Source organism: Plectropomus leopardus, chromosome 2 (assembly GCF_026936395.1).
Source record: "Plectropomus leopardus strain MGB_pleo_1.0 chromosome 2, ASM2693639v1, whole genome shotgun sequence".
NCBI lineage: Eukaryota > Metazoa > Chordata > Actinopteri > Perciformes > Serranidae > Plectropomus > Plectropomus leopardus.
This window is the reverse complement of record NC_142177.1, coordinates 22,473,322-22,489,793: the sequence shown is the minus strand read 5'-3', so window position 1 is coordinate 22,489,793 and position 16,472 is coordinate 22,473,322. Positions and strand designations below refer to the sequence as shown.

The following is a 16,472-nucleotide window of genomic DNA, read 5'->3' as shown; positions in this document are numbered from 1 at the left end:
TTAAACTATTTTTAGCTGTTTTTGGGACATGTCATATTTTGCCATTTTTGCCATACTATAGCCTTGCTTTTTGGGTCATTTTTTCAAGATGCTTTAATATGGTGTTTTTGGCGGTTTTTGCAACTTTCTGTCCTATGGCATGTCTTTCCACGCTATTTTAAGTTGTTTTGAAATGGTTTTAGCTGTTTTTGGGACGTGTCATATTTTGCCATTTTTGCCATACTATAGCCTTGCTTTTTGGGTCATTTTTTCAAGATGCTTTAATATGGTGTTTTTATGGTTTTTGCAACTTTCTGTGCGATGGCATGTCTCTCCACGCTATTTTAAGTTGTTTTAAACTATTTTAGCTGTTTTTGGGACGTGTCATATTTTGCCATTTTGCCATACTATAGCGTTGCTTTTTGGGTCATTTTTTCAAGATGCTATATTATGGTGTTTTTGGACATTTTTGCAACTTTCTATGCTATGGCATGTCTCTCCATGCTATTTTACGTTGTTTTAAACTGGTTTTAGCTGTTTTTGGGACGTGTCATATTTTGCCATTTTTGTCATACTATAGCCTTGCTTTTTGGGTCATTTTTTCAAGATGCTATATTATGTTGTTTTTGGTCGTTTTTGCAACTTTCTATGCTATGGCGTGTCTCTCCACTCTATTTTAAGTTATTTTAAATTGGTTTTAGCTGTTTTTGGGACGTGTCATATTTTGCCATTTTTGCCATACTATAGCCTTGCTTTTTGGGTCATTTTTTCAAGATGCTTTAATATGGTGTTTTTGGCGGTTTTTGCAACTTTCTGTGCTATGGCATGTCTCTCCACGCTATTTTAAGTTGTTTTAAACTATTTTTAGCTGTTTTTGGGACGTGTCATATTTTGCCATTTTTGCCATACTATAGCCTTGCTTTTTGGGTCATTTTTTCAAGATGCTATATTATGGTGTTTTTGGTCGTTTTTGCAACTTTCTATGCTATGGCGTGTCTCTCCACTCTATTTTAAGTTATTTTAAATTGGTTTTAGCTGTTTTTGGGACGTGTCATATTTCGCCATTTTTGCCATACTATAGCCTTGCTTTTTGGGTCATTTTTTCAAGATGCTATATTATGCTGTTTTTGGACATTTTTGCAACTTTCTATGCTATGGCATGTCTCTCCACGCTATTTTAAGTTGTTTTAAACTATTTTTAGCTGTTTTTGGGACATGTCATATTTTGCCATTTTTGCCATACTATAGCCTTGCTTTTTGGGTCATTTTTTCAAGATGCTTTAATATGGTGTTTTTGGCGGTTTTTGCAACTTTCTGTCCTATGGCATGTCTTTCCACGCTATTTTAAGTTGTTTTGAAATGGTTTTAGCTGTTTTTGGGACGTGTCATATTTTGCCATTTTTGCCATACTATAGCCTTGCTTTTTGGGTCATTTTTTCAAGATGCTTTAATATGGTGTTTTTGGCGGTTTTTGCAACTTTCTGTCCTATGGCATGTCTCTCCACGCTATTTGAAGTTGTTTTGAAATGGTTTTAGCTGTTTTTGGGACGTGTCATATTTTGCCATTTTTGCCATACTATAGCCTTGCTTTTTGGGTCATTTTTTCAAGATGCTATATTATGTTGTTTTTGGTTGTTTTTGCAACTTTCTATGCTATGGCGTGTCTCTCCACTCTATTTTAAGTTATTTTGAATTGGTTTTAGCTGTTTTTGGGACGTGTCATATTTCGCCATTTTTGCCATACTATAGCCTTGCTTTTTGGGTCATTTTTTCAAGATGCTATATTATGCTGTTTTTGGTCATTTTTGCAACTTTCTATGCTATGGCGTGTCTCTCCACGCTATTTTAAGTTGTTTTAAATTGGTTTTAGCTGTTTTTGGGACGTGTCATATTTTGCCATTTTTGCCATACTATAGCCTTGCTTTTTGGGTCATTTTTTCAAGATGCTTTAATATGGTGTTTTTGGCGGTTTTTGCAACTTTCTGTGCAATGGCATGTCTCTCCACGCTATTTAAGTTGTTTTAAACTATTTTTAGCTGTTTTTGGGACGTGTCATATTTTGCCATTTTTGCCATACTATAGCCTTGCTTTTTGGGTCATTTTTTCAAGATGCTATATTATGGTGTTTTTGGTCATTTTTGCAATTTTCTATGCTATGGCATGTCTCTCCACGCTATTTTAAGTTGTTTTAAATTGGCTTTAGCTGTTTTTGGGACGTGTCATATTTTGCCATTTTTGCCATACTATAGCCTTGCTTTTTGGGTCATTTTTCAAGATGCTTTATTATTCTGTTTTTGGTCATTTTTGCAACTTTCTATGCTATGGCGTGTTTCTCCACTCTATTTTAAGTTATTTTAAATTGGTTTTAGCTGTTTTTGGGACGTGTCATATTTTGCCATTTTTGCCATACTATAGCCTTGCTTTTTGGGTCATTTTTTCAAGATGCTATATTATGGTGTTTTTGGACATTTTTGCAACTTTCTATGCTATGGCATGTCTCTCCACGCTATTTTAAGTTGTTTTAAACTATTTTTAGCTGTTTTTGGGACGTGTCATATTTTGCCATTTTTGCCATACTATAGCCTTGCTTTTTGGGTCATTTTTTCAAGATGCTTTAATATGGTGTTTTTGGTGGTTTTTGCAACTTTCTGTCCTATGGCATGTCTTTCCATGCTATTTTAAGTTGTTTTGAAATGGTTTTAGCTGTTTTTGGGACGTGTCATATTTTGCCATTTTTGCCATACTATAGCCTTGCTTTTTGGGTCATTTTTTCAAGATGCTATATTATGGTGTTTTTGGACATTTTTGCAACTTTCTATGCTATGGCATGTCTCTCCACGCTATTTTAAGTTGTTTTAAACTATTTTTAGCTGTTTTTGGGACGTGTCATATTTTGCCATTTTTGCCATACTATAGCCTTGCTTTTTGGGTCATTTTTTCAAGATGCTTTAATATGGTGTTTTTGGCGGTTTTTGCAACTTTCTGTCCTATGGCATGTCTTTCCATGTTATTTTAAGTTGTTTTGAAATGGTTTTAGCTGTTTTTGGGACGTGTCATATTTTGCCATTTTTGCCAAACTATAGCCTTGCTTTTTGGGTCATTTTTTCAGGATGCTTTAATATGGTGTTTTTGGCGGTTTTTGCAACTTTCTGTGCTATGGCATGTCTTTCCACACTATTTTAAGTCGTTTTAAACTATTTTTAGCTGTTTTTGGGACGTGTCATATTTCACCATTTTTCCCATACTATAGCCTTGCTTTTTGCGTCATTTTTTCAAGCTGCTTCAATATGTTGTTTTTGGCAGTTTTTGCAACTTTCTATGCTATGGCATGTCTCTCCACGCTATTTTAAGTTGTTTTAAATTGGTTTTAGCTGTTTTTGGGACGTGTCATATTTTGCCATTTTTGCCATACTATAGCCTTGCATTTTGGGTCATTTTTTCAAGATGCATAAACATGGTGTTTTTGGCCGTTCTTGCAACTTTCTATGCTATGGCGTGTCTCTCCACGCTATTTTAAGTTGTTTTAAATTGGTTTTAGCTGTTTTTGGGACGTGTCATATTTCACCATTTTTGCCATACTATAGCCTTGCTTTTTGCGTCATTTTTTCAAGCTGCTTCAATATGTTGTTTTTGGCAGTTTTTGCAACTTTCTGTGCTATGGCATGTCTTTCCACGCTATTTTAAGTTGTTTTAAACTATTTTTAGCTGTTTTTGGGACATGTCATATTTTGCCATTTTTGCCATACTATAGCCTTGCTTTTTGGGTCATTTTTTCAAGATGCTATATTATGGTGTTTTTGGACATTTTTGCAACTTTCTATGCTATGGCATGTCTCTCCACGCTATTTTAAGTTGTTTTAAACTATTTTTAGCTGTTTTTGGGACATGTCATATTTTGCCATTTTTGCCATACTATAGCCTTGCTTTTTGGGTCATTTTTTCAAGATGCTTTAATATGGTGTTTTTGGCGGTTTTTGCAACTTTCTGTCCTATGGCATGTCTTTCCACGCTATTTTAAGTTGTTTTGAAATGGTTTTAGCTGTTTTTGGGACGTGTCATATTTTGCCATTTTTGCCATACTATAGCCTTGCTTTTTGGGTCATTTTTTCAAGATGCTTTAATATGGTGTTTTTGGCGGTTTTTGCAACTTTCTGTCCTATGGCATGTCTCTCCACGCTATTTGAAGTTGTTTTGAAATGGTTTTAGCTGTTTTTGGGACGTGTCATATTTTGCCATTTTTGCCATACTATAGCCTTGCTTTTTGGGTCATTTTTTCAAGATGCTATATTATGTTGTTTTTGGTTGTTTTTGCAACTTTCTATGCTATGGCGTGTCTCTCCACTCTATTTTAAGTTATTTTGAATTGGTTTTAGCTGTTTTTGGGACGTGTCATATTTCGCCATTTTTGCCATACTATAGCCTTGCTTTTTGGGTCATTTTTTCAAGATGCTATATTATGCTGTTTTTGGTCATTTTTGCAACTTTCTATGCTATGGCGTGTCTCTCCACGCTATTTTAAGTTGTTTTAAATTGGTTTTAGCTGTTTTTGGGACGTGTCATATTTTGCCATTTTTGCCATACTATAGCCTTGCTTTTTGGGTCATTTTTTCAAGATGCTTTAATATGGTGTTTTTGGCGGTTTTTGCAACTTTCTGTGCAATGGCATGTCTCTCCACGCTATTTAAGTTGTTTTAAACTATTTTTAGCTGTTTTTGGGACGTGTCATATTTTGCCATTTTTGCCATACTATAGCCTTGCTTTTTGGGTCATTTTTTCAAGATGCTATATTATGGTGTTTTTGGTCATTTTTGCAATTTTCTATGCTATGGCATGTCTCTCCACGCTATTTTAAGTTGTTTTAAATTGGCTTTAGCTGTTTTTGGGACGTGTCATATTTTGCCATTTTTGCCATACTATAGCCTTGCTTTTTGGGTCATTTTTTCAAGATGCTTTAATATGGTGTTTTTGGTCATTTTTGCAACTTTCTATGCTATGGCGTGTTTCTCCACTCTATTTTAAGTTATTTTAAATTGGTTTTAGCTGTTTTTGGGACGTGTCATATTTTGCCATTTTTGCCATACTATAGCCTTGCTTTTTGGGTCATTTTTTCAAGATGCTATATTATGGTGTTTTTGGCGGTTTTTGCAACTTTCTATGCTATGGCATGTCTCTCCATGCTATTTTACGTTGTTTTAAACTGGTTTTAACTGTTTTTGGGACGTGTCATATTTTGCCATTTTTGTCATACTATAGCCTTGCTTTTTGGGTCATTTTTTCAAGATGCTATATTATGTTGTTTTTGGTCGTTTTTGCAACTTTCTATGCTATGGCGTGTCTCTCCACGCTATTTTAAGTTATTTTAAATTGGTTTTAGCTGTTTTTGGGACGTGTCATATTTTGCCATTTTTGCCATACTATAGCCTTGCTTTTTGGGTCATTTTTTCAAGATGCTATATTATGGTGTTTTTGGACATTTTTGCAACTTTCTATGCTCTGGCATGTCTCTCCACGCTATTTTAAGTTGTTTTAAACTATTTTTAGCTGTTTTTGGGACGTGTCATATTTTGCCATTTTTGCCATACTATAGCCTTGCTTTTTGGGTCATTTTTTCAAGATGCTTTAATATGGTGTTTTTGGTGGTTTTTGCAACTTTCTGTCCTATGGCATGTCTTTCCATGCTATTTTAAGTTGTTTTGAAATGGTTTTAGCTGTTTTTGGGACGTGTCATATTTTGCCATTTTTGCCATACTATAGCCTTGCTTTTTGGGTCATTTTTTCAAGATGCTATATTATGGTGTTTTTGGACATTTTTGCAACTTTCTATGCTATGGCATGTCTCTCCACGCTATTTTAAGTTGTTTTAAACTATTTTTAGCTTTTTTTGGGACGTGTCATATTTTGCCATTTTTGCCATACTATAGCCTTGCTTTTTGGGTCATTTTTTCAAGATGCTTTAATATGGTGTTTTTGGCGGTTTTTGCAACTTTCTGTCCTATGGCATGTCTTTCCATGTTATTTTAAGTTGTTTTGAAATGGTTTTAGCTGTTTTTGGGACGTGTCATATTTTGCCATTTTTGCCATACTATAGCCTTGCTTTTTGGGTCATTTTTTCAGGATGCTTTAATATGGTGTTTTTGGCGGTTTTTGCAACTTTCTGTGCTATGGCATGTCTTTCCACACTATTTTAAGTCGTTTTAAACTATTTTTAGCTGTTTTTGGGACGTGTCATATTTTGCCATTTTTGCCATACTATAGCCTTGCTTTTTGGGTCATTTTTTCAAGATGCTTTAATATGGTGTTTTTTGCGGTTTTTGCAACTTTCTGTGCTATGGCATGTCTTTCCACGCTATTTTAAGTTGTTTTAAACTATTTTTAGCTGTTTTTGGGACGTGTCATATTTTGCCATTTTTGCCATACTATAGCCTTGCTTTTTGGGTAATTTTTTCAAGCTGCTTTAATATGGTGTTTTTGGCGGTTTTTGCAACTTTCTGTCCTATGGCATGTCTTTCCACGCTATTTTAAGTTGTTTTAAACTATTTTTAGCTGTTTTTGGGACATGTCATATTTTGCCATTTTTGCCATACTATAGCCTTGCTTTTTGGGTAATTTTTTCAAGCTGCTTTAATATGGTGTTTTTGGCGGTTTTTGCAACTTTTTGTCCTATGGCATGTCTTTCCACGCTATTTTAAGTTGTTTTAAACTATTTTTAGCTGTTTTTGGGACATGTCATATTTTGCCATTTTTGCCATACTATAGCCTTGCTTTTTGGGTCATTTTTTCAAGATGCTATATTATGGTGTTTTTGGACATTTTTGCAACTTTCTATGCTATGGCATGTCTCTCCACACTATTTTAAGTTGTTTTAAACTATTTTTAGCTGTTTTTGGGACGTGTCATATTTTGCCATTTTTGCCATACTATAGCCTTGCTTTTTGGGTCATTTTTTCAAGATGCTATATTATGGTGTTTTTGGACATTTTTGCAACTTTCTATGCTATGGCATGTCTCTCCACGCTATTTTAAGTTGTTTTAAACTATTTTTAGCTGTTTTTGGGACGTGTCATATTTTGCCATTTTTGCCATACTATAGCCTTGCTTTTTGGGTCATTTTTTCAAGATGCTATATTATGGTGTTTTTGGACATTTTTGCAACTTTCTATGCTATGGCATGTCTCTCCACACTATTTTAAGTTGTTTTAAACTATTTTTAGCTGTTTTTGGGACGTGTCATATTTCGCCATTTTTGCCATACTATAGCATTGCTTGTTGGGTCATTTTTTCAAGATGCTTTAATATGGTGTTTTTGGCAGTTTTTGCAACTTTCTGTGCTATGGCATGTCTTTCCACGCTATTTTAAGTTGTTTTAAACTATTTTTAGCTGTTTTTGGGACGTGTCATATTTCGCCATTTTTGCCATACTATAGCATTGCTTTTTGGGTCATTTTTTCAAGATGCTATATTATGGTGTTTTTGGACATTTTTGCAACTTTCTATGCTATGGCATGTCTCTCCACACTATTTTAAGTTGTTTTAAACTATTTTTAGCTGTTTTTGGGACGTGTCATATTTTGCCATTTTTGCCATACTATAGCCTTGCATTTTGGGTCATTTTTTCAAGATGCATAAACATGGTGTTTTTGGCCGTTCTTGCAACTTTCTATGCTATGGCGTGTCTCTCCACGCTATTTTAAGTTGTTTTAAATTGGTTTTAGCTGTTTTTGGGACGTGTCATATTTCACCATTTTTGCCATACTATAGCCTTGCTTTTTGCGTCATTTTTTCAAGCTGCTTCAATATGTTGTTTTTGGCAGTTTTTGCAACTTTCTATGCTATGGCATGTCTCTCCACGCTATTTTAAGTTGTTTTAAATTGGTTTTAGCTGTTTTTGGGACGTGTCATATTTTGCCATTTTTGCCATACTATAGCCTTGCATTTTGGGTCATTTTTTCAAGATGCATAAACATGGTGTTTTTGGCCGTTCTTGCAACTTTCTATGCTATGGCGTGTCTCTCCACGCTATTTTAAGTTGTTTTAAATTGGTTTTAGCTGTTTTTGAGACGTGTCATATTTCACCATTTTTGCCATACTATAGCCTTGCTTTTTGCGTCATTTTTTCAAGCTGCTTCAATATGTTGTTTTTGGCAGTTTTTGCAACTTTCTATGCTATGGCATGTCTCTCCACGCTATTTTAAGTTGTTTTAAACTATTTTTACTTGTTTTTGGGACCTGTCATTTTTTGCCATTTTTGCCATACTATTGCCTTGCTTTTTGGGTCATTTTTTCAAGATGCTATATTACGGTGTTTTTGGTCATTTTTGCAACTTTCTATGCTATGGTGTGTCTCTCCAAGCTATTTTCAGTTGTTTTAAACTGGTTTTAGCTGTTTTTGGGACGTGTCATATTTTGCCATTTTTGCCATGCTATAGCCTTGCTTTTTGGGTCAGTTTTTTCAAGATGCTTCAATTTGTTGTTTTTGGCGGTTTTTGCAACTTTCTGTGCTATGGCATGTCTCTCCACGCTATTTTAAGTTGTTTTAAACTGGTTTTTTCTGTTTTTGAGACATGTCATATTTTGCCATTTTTGCCATACTATAGCCTTGCATTTTGGGTCATTTTTTCAAGATGCTATATCATGTTAAAGCATTTAAAAAACAGTCAAATCTAATTATGTTTTGGATTTTTATTTGATATTCAAAAAGGTGGTCTAAGACAGTCTTAGTGACTTAATAATGTGAACCAAGTATAAATTATACAAACTTGCCTAAAGGCTCTCTGCATATGTGACACGGAATGGTAGCCTTTTCCTAACTTGATTCGCATACTGACTCACAGTTCTAAAATTATACTTTGATAAATTACTTTATTGTAGAGAGGCCTGGAAGCTGTAGATTTCTACTAATTGCTGCACAGTACAGTTAATTTTAAAGTCCAGCAGTATTATTATAATATTGCAGTTTGCTTCTTATATTTCTTTTTTCATACAGTTGTTCAAGATGTCAGCTGAAAGCAAAAAAGTGAAAGAAGTATCCACAAAAATCAATGTACTAATAAGGTTAAACTGTAACTTGTTGAAGCTATCGTCTACTCAGTTTTTTTTTATTGTTTTCAGAGTTAGTAAGCACAGTGTAAAAGTATCCTCCAGTGCTTTCTAACTCCTAATCCACAGCTGTCAGCCAGAACTTCCACCTGATCTTGCAGTGCCAGGGTTTGTTATGGTCACATCTTGATGAGATTTTTGTGTTTTCCACTCAGAGGCCGTCCTTTCTTAATGACATTTCACGACTGAATTTAATAGATAAATAAATGAGGGTTTTTTTTTTTTTTAGGCTGGTTTGTCTGAGACTGTTTTATCTGACACCCGCTGGAGTTTCTCCTGAGACCTGACGGAGTTATTCCTGAGACCTGATGTCTTTTTTTCTGAGGTCAGACACCTGACTCTGAGACCTGAGGATGGCCTAATATGGATACTGTATTGGAGGTGGTTTCTACAGTCACAGTCCTCCTTTAGCATTATGTTAGTATGAATGAACATTATGATGCCATCTGATCATGTTGTGAGAACAGCACTATAATGGTAGCAGGTGGTTTCTGAAAATCTCTCTTTAATGCTTCACCAATATAGCATTAACCCCTGCATTAGCCCCACAGTCGCAGCCACCATTTACTGATCTTGGGAATCAACCATGTGTGGGCCAATGATGAGATGAGGAAGTGACAGCGAGACACAGACAGATCAATAATCCCTGCTAATCCATAATCCCATTAACAGTAACAATAGTGAGCAACAAATGTTACTTTTCAGGACTGATCCATTATCTTTTCGATCTATGATAGACTTAAATTACAGTAAGTTGTGCTGACACTTTTTAGAAGTAAACACCTGAGTGACCACTGTCAACATGTATGTTCTTTTTGTTGTTGCTCCAATGCACTCATAATTTTAAACTTTGTTAAATGCATAGAGTGTAAAGCTCAGTACATTTTGTGTTTACAGGCCTGTTTGTTGACCAAACAGCTTGTTCCCATTACTGTGCTCAGGCCTAGGTGAACATGGTGTATGTTGGTTAGCAGGGGGAGACGCCAGATGCTTTTCATTAGATAGATCAGCGGCGGCAACCATCCTGTGTAATTTATCTGTTTTTGTGTCAGGGTAAATAAGAAGGAAAAGGAGCTCTCACTGGTGGTGGACTGTGTTTGTGTGCAAAGGAGCTTGTGTGCTGGAGAGCATCTTGGCTTCCTTCAACAGCTAATCTCTTTCCTGTTAGCTAAGAGTTCTGGGATGTGGCAGGTTTGGAGAAGACGGGGAAGGATTTTTATTTTGTAGCAAAGGCTGCAAGAGGCTAGCAAAGAGATGTATGTTCCCTCAGAAACCAGGACATCTGTTGTCTGTGAGAAGATTGGACAGGGAGGAGAGCCGGGACTGAGAGGTCCCTACAGTCCTGTCCACGCCGGCAGCGGCTACACTGCTGACTAATTGGTAAGAGGCCTGTGCGTGAGCAAGTAAAGGAGGGGTGTCTGGGTGGCAAGCCAAAGAGGAAGGAAGACAGGCCACCTCATTCCCACAGAATGAGGAAAAAAGTAAAGAAAAAAAAGAGTGACCAAAATACAGAAAAGGACAGGAGTAATGGCTGTTTCCCCTCTTCTCTCTCACCCTCCTTCTCTTTCCTCTGTAGCCCTTCCAGACCCAGACTCCAGACTAGCCTCATCCTTGTAATTTAGATTAATTTCTTCCACATTTTCCTCAGGGATTAGGCTGCAACCCCCCCCCCCTCCCCACACAAACACACACACACACACACACACACACATGCACACTCAACTCACCCCCTACCATAGTTGCTTAATGCCCTCATTATTGAACTACGTTACCCACACAGCTACACCCCATCCCCCAGTCTCCACACACACACAAAAACAGATCTGCTAAACTCTCAGCTCTGATAAGTGTTGATCTTTTAATGTCATTAAATGACTGCGCTGATTATAAGAATGAAAGTTATGTCTTACTTCACTTCATTAGCCTAACATTTACCTCATCAGAATAAACTCAGAGTTTTCAAAGACTGTCACCAGATGACTGATACTGAATTACTTCTGAAATGGCAGTAATTATTGGCCTAAGTTGTCTGTTATGAAGTAATCAGGAGGAAGTTAGTTTGGACTTCTTTTAAATCAGTCTCTCAAGGGATTTTTTCTTAAAATTTTTTTTACAAAGGTGGTGATGACTTGCTGAACTGGACTGGAATAATGAGAGGTTTTTCAGGATGCTACTACAGCTATTTCACAGTGAAAATACAATATGTAAGCCTGGCAACATCCACCAGACAAAACTGAACTCGCCATGTTCTCTGACTGCTGTAAAGTACAACACAGCGGGCAAATTCCAGCCCAGTTCACTCACTTTAACTCCAGTTGAGTTTAATGCCACATAGGAGCGAGTCACACTGGGAGCAGACACGACTTAAACCTTCCTCAACAACAAGTAAACACTAGAACCAATACAAACAAATCCAGGGAGCTAAAGTAACAAGAAAGCAAAGACATGCAGAAAATGCCTTACATTGCCATTTTGTAATCTATTGATTTACTTTTGTGTCTAATTGCAATTTTATTTTTTTAAATTTTTTTCTGTCAAATTGAAAAGCTGATTTCCCTGCATGAACGTATCCGTGTTGAGCAGTCAACATCAACTGTTGGCCTAAAAGAGAGGTGATAATTATCCATACAGAAGACCTCACCAGAAATAAAAGACATTTAAAAGTTCAATTAGTTAGTTATTATTATATTAGTTATTATCCTTTTTGGAATTTCTTTGTTTCTTAGTAAAACTTTGTTCCCTATAAGCGGAAAGGTAGTAACATTTTTCTGGAGAAACCCATTTCAAAATACTTAAAAACATGCAAAGAATGGGTTATGTTTTTGTTTTTTTTCACTTATCAGAGAGGAGCAGCTGAAAACAAATGACGGTGGTGATTAACATTTTGATGAGTTTATATGGGCGGCCCGCACGAATGACAACTAAAGCTGCATACAGCACTTGCTTTTCACCACAAAAGAATAATTTTCCTCATTAGTACATGCCAGTCTCCTGCTCTAAAATTGCTCTTCTGAAGAATTTTGCTGTTACATGCGTAATATTTAACTCAAGTTAAAGTATTTTTAATTTATTAGAAGCACCAAAGTGGCAAATTTCATGAGCTTAAGTTCCTTGTCGTGCCTCCTTATTTCCCTTCAAAAGAGAAACACATACTTTGAAAACAAAATGATCATCTGCTTCCTGTGTTTACTGAGCAGAGAACAACTTTGTCTCCTGATTTACACATGAGAATCAACTGTCGCCTGTATGACTTGTCGCTTGTGACATGGGATGTTAAGACTATGGTTTAACTCATAAAGTGGTTTCAGTGGTTGGGAACTGCAACCAAGCGATTAGTCTGACTGCAAATGAGCCTTAATGTACAACAGATTTTAAAGGCAGTTGTTAAAGGGAAGTAGTTGGACAAAATGGAAGGGGTGAAAGTAAAGTGCTAAGTATCTGGGAACATGTTGGGCAAAATGCATTAATTATGTAACGATCAGTGGGTGTATTTAATATAAAAATTTGAATATAACTCTTTTGATATCCCTCCCTCTTTATTTTTCAGTGTTGATTAGCTGATAAACCTTTGCCATTCAATTGTTATTTCAGTGCTAAAAGTAATTAAAATAGGAAAACATAAATATATCCAGCCCAAATGAAATAAAACATTACATCTAGTTTTTTCCTTTTTGCCGCCTTTTCCATCTGTCCTGACAGCTTTGTCATGTGACTTGACGTGACCTACATAGAAAGGTCATTCAGTCAGCGCTGGCATGAAATACAACTACAGTTGAGTGAATCTGGAGTTGACAAGTGGCCCTGGGGCATCCTAATGAGATCAAAAGAGTATATTAGCATGTCAGATATAATCTCTGAAAATAAAAGAAGCATATGAGTTTTTCTTCTTTTTTTTTTCATTAAAGAAGAAGAGGTGAAGTAACGGTAAGCCCAACAAGTCTACGCTCGCCTTCTTTTCCCAGCTTTATTAGGTGTGTCAGAGGTGAATTACTCACACTGTCTCACAGTTGAGAGGAAAATGTTTGACCAGTAACCACACTGCTTGTGTTTTGGAAAACACGTGATAAGGAATGACACATACTACACAGGTGCACTCTGGTCTGATTTAAAGCACGATATCTGTCTGGTAGAATATACTGTAGCTGTTTAAATCTCACAGGTGTTCATGTTTTTCCACCTCATACATTTTTTATTGTAGCCTACTTGTGTATCTGGTTTACCTTGACTGATACTTCATTTGGAAATGTTTGTGAAATGGCAGTCAGCTGTGTCAAACTTTAGAATGGACACTTAAAGTTCACCTCAAAAATAGGAAATATATATTCTTCCAACCCAGTCTAACTCATCACTCGCCAACTGCTAACACTTGGTCAGTGGCCCTTAGTGTCAGATACCAAAGCACCAAGACACCCTTTAGTAGCGATATGAGACACATCAGATGGCAGCATTTTTTGATGCTCCAAACAAGTGCAGTGGCGTAAAGAGCAAGGAAGTTTGCAGAATGGTCGGATGGGTATGAATGGTTTCAACAAACACCGGACTTTCAGCCAGCAGACTGCTGTTTGTGTCCCGTGTAAAGCCAAAAGTCAGTCAAGTCTTTTAAATAACAACGTAATGTGCTAGTATGTGTAGCATGCTATGCTAGTTACATATGTCATGTGACGCAGAGCTATGTGATGTTACATTTCATTAGTAACAAACATTTTTCCCAACCTAAACCAAAGCAATCAAACCTATAAACAAAGTTTTTCAATCAGGCTGCAAATTTATTTTGAAAAGAGACTATGCATTTAACAAGAGTAAATTGACAGGCCATTCCTGAGCATCCAAAATTTATACTGAAGGGTACCTTGGGTATCTTAGAGTTACCGGCCTTAGAAATGTCTGCCCTCTCAATGGAACTAGATGGCACATGACTTTTAGTGATTAAAGTACATTTAAAATATCAACAGCAATATCTCTTTTCAAAAATCATGTCCCAGTTACTCAAGATAAACCAAAGACCTTGCTGTGAGCAGTTTTTTTTATGTAGAAACCAATTTCTTTCTACCGAATTACACCCACCAACCTTGCCATTGTGCAGAAGTAAACATGCATCTAGCCTACTGCTAGCTCACCTACTCAGCTGCCATTAATGTTTCCATCTTACGCTCACAAGCATCTCGTAAAAGCATGTATCTAGTCATGGACAAGAGGCTTGTGCTAGTGACACCATGAACATTAATAGCGTCCTTCTTGGCTGAGCTGTAATGCTAGCTACCTCAGTGGGACTAGATATGCCATCTAATTCCATTATATTCAAGAGAAGGCATGCATCTCTACCATTGATATCTCCAACACTCAGCAGCTCACACCAAAACAATCCAAAAATGATTCACAGCACTACCGTTAAAAGGAAAAGTAAGTAGTTTTGTTTTGGTGGTGAACAGTTCCTTAAAGATACTCATCTGACAAGCTGTAACTCAGCACACTTGCTCTGAGGGGATCTCCTTCACTGACAATAAAGGTGAGGGAAGTGAATGTGTGTGTTTAATAGCTCACAGCTCCTAAAACAAAGCAACCTGTGATATTGCTGACAGAGTGACAACATGAAAGAGAGTCGCAGGGGAAGGGACAAAGCAAATGACTTCCAATCAAAGCGTCAAACACAGGGAGGATGTAGTCTCAACCACGTTCAACCGGTCATCAAAGACACTCAAGAGTCCACCGCCTCTTTCGTCCTCCACCAGCCTGCACCGATACCTCCTTCTCCTTTTCTACCACCTCCACCTCCTCCTCCTCCTATTCCCCACTCTAACAGGGCCAAGTGTACAAGCTCCAAATAACTGAAGGCAGTTAAAGTCAACCGCTGTGAGGGTAGTGAGCCACAAGGTTGACAGGTCTGGTTAAACAGGTTCTGAGGGGAGAGGCTGATACTTGTTTAACTGTTAGGTATGGCACACTGCTGCTGCTGCTGATGCCTGTCTAACATGTAGCATTTGTGAAGCACTGGTTTCACCCAATGACCTGTAAAGCAGGACACATAGCCAATGCAGCACATACGAGGAGAAATATCTTGTGGTCAAAATATCTTGTGGACAGATTCAAACTACTCATAAATCCAGCTTTGTGTCTGTTTTGCAATAAATAGGTTTCAATCAGCAGTGGTTTGGTGTTACTACGACTCAAACACAAACTCCTGAAACACATACACAGACAGACCATATGAATCAGCAGGAACTGGCTAGGCAGGTGATGATTAAGCAACTTTGCGCCACATGTAAATCCCATCCGCAGTTTTATACTGTTTCTTTTTCTCACAGACATCAAAGCAAGTGTCCTCTGCAGAGTGAAACTTGCAGCCCCACGTTTCCACAGAGAGAATACACCTTGAAACTAAAAGCAGATCGACATTCACGTTGGAGCACAACTGCTCCAAATACAGGAAAGAGAAAAGAGGAAATATCGGTGATATTGAAGGGATAGTTTTTTTTTTCAAATGGGCTTGTATGGGGTACTTATCCATAGACAGTATATCACAAAAAGTCCAGTGTTGAATTAATTCCTACAGAGTTGATTTCAACACTTTTTCAGGGTTTATATAGCTCCACACTTTTCAGTTAAATTAACTTTTTTTTTAAAATTGCTATACACACTATGCTATACACACTAACCCACAAAATAGAGTTAAAACAACACCTTGAGATTAGAGCTATAACACTGACCTAAGTTATATTTTGTACTATTTCAGCAGTGTTAGTTAGTCACTCTCTTAAGTGTCCAGATCCTCACTAAAAAAATGTACAACAAATTGCAGACAAATTAATTCCAACAAACAAAAACATTTTTCCAAAATAGCATTTATTTTCACTTTTCAAACTCACAGTCATTTATACAGATAATTAAAACATTGTGAATTAAGGTATACTGTACTTATCTTAAATATTGTATGAATTTTGCTTGGCATGGGATGAGATGGTTGATGTAGAAGTTGTCAGTCTTGCTCTTGTGACGCCCATCAGTGAGGAGGTATGGCTGCCGATCAGGCTGGTTGTGGAAATGTTCCTCCAAACTCCAGCATGAATTGAGATAAGGAAACTCAAATTAGACACAAGCAATATGCAGTCGTCAGAGAAAACTAAATTAAATAAGTGTTAACTCAAACATCTTCTTACCAGCCAGTGCAAGATGGGGATGCTGATCCTCGTCTTGACTGTTTTCAGATGCCAAGAAATGCATCCTGTGCTGCTTGCAGCATCATAGAAATGTTTCTGAAATTTAAAAAATAAATAAGAAATTTAAGAGAATTCAAATATCAATGTTATGCACATAACATCAGGTCACAACATGTTAGTATGACATGAAAGCATTACACCAACAATAATTATGACTTACATAGCCTCCCTTGGTATATGGAT

At 36.8% G+C, this 16,472-nt stretch overlaps 1 long non-coding RNA gene across 1 annotated transcript; it reads right to left on the bottom strand.

Annotated features, from left to right (window-relative positions):
* Positions 1 to 15,898: 15,898 nt before the first annotated feature.
* On the bottom strand, positions 15,899 to 16,442 carry LOC121949203 (uncharacterized). The gene is made up of 2 exons (XR_006106217.2): positions 16,230 to 16,442; positions 15,899 to 16,126 (listed from the first exon to the last, which is right to left on the bottom strand). It is a non-coding gene; the product is annotated as an uncharacterized LOC121949203 (long non-coding RNA).
* Positions 16,443 to 16,472: the final 30 nt, after the last annotated feature.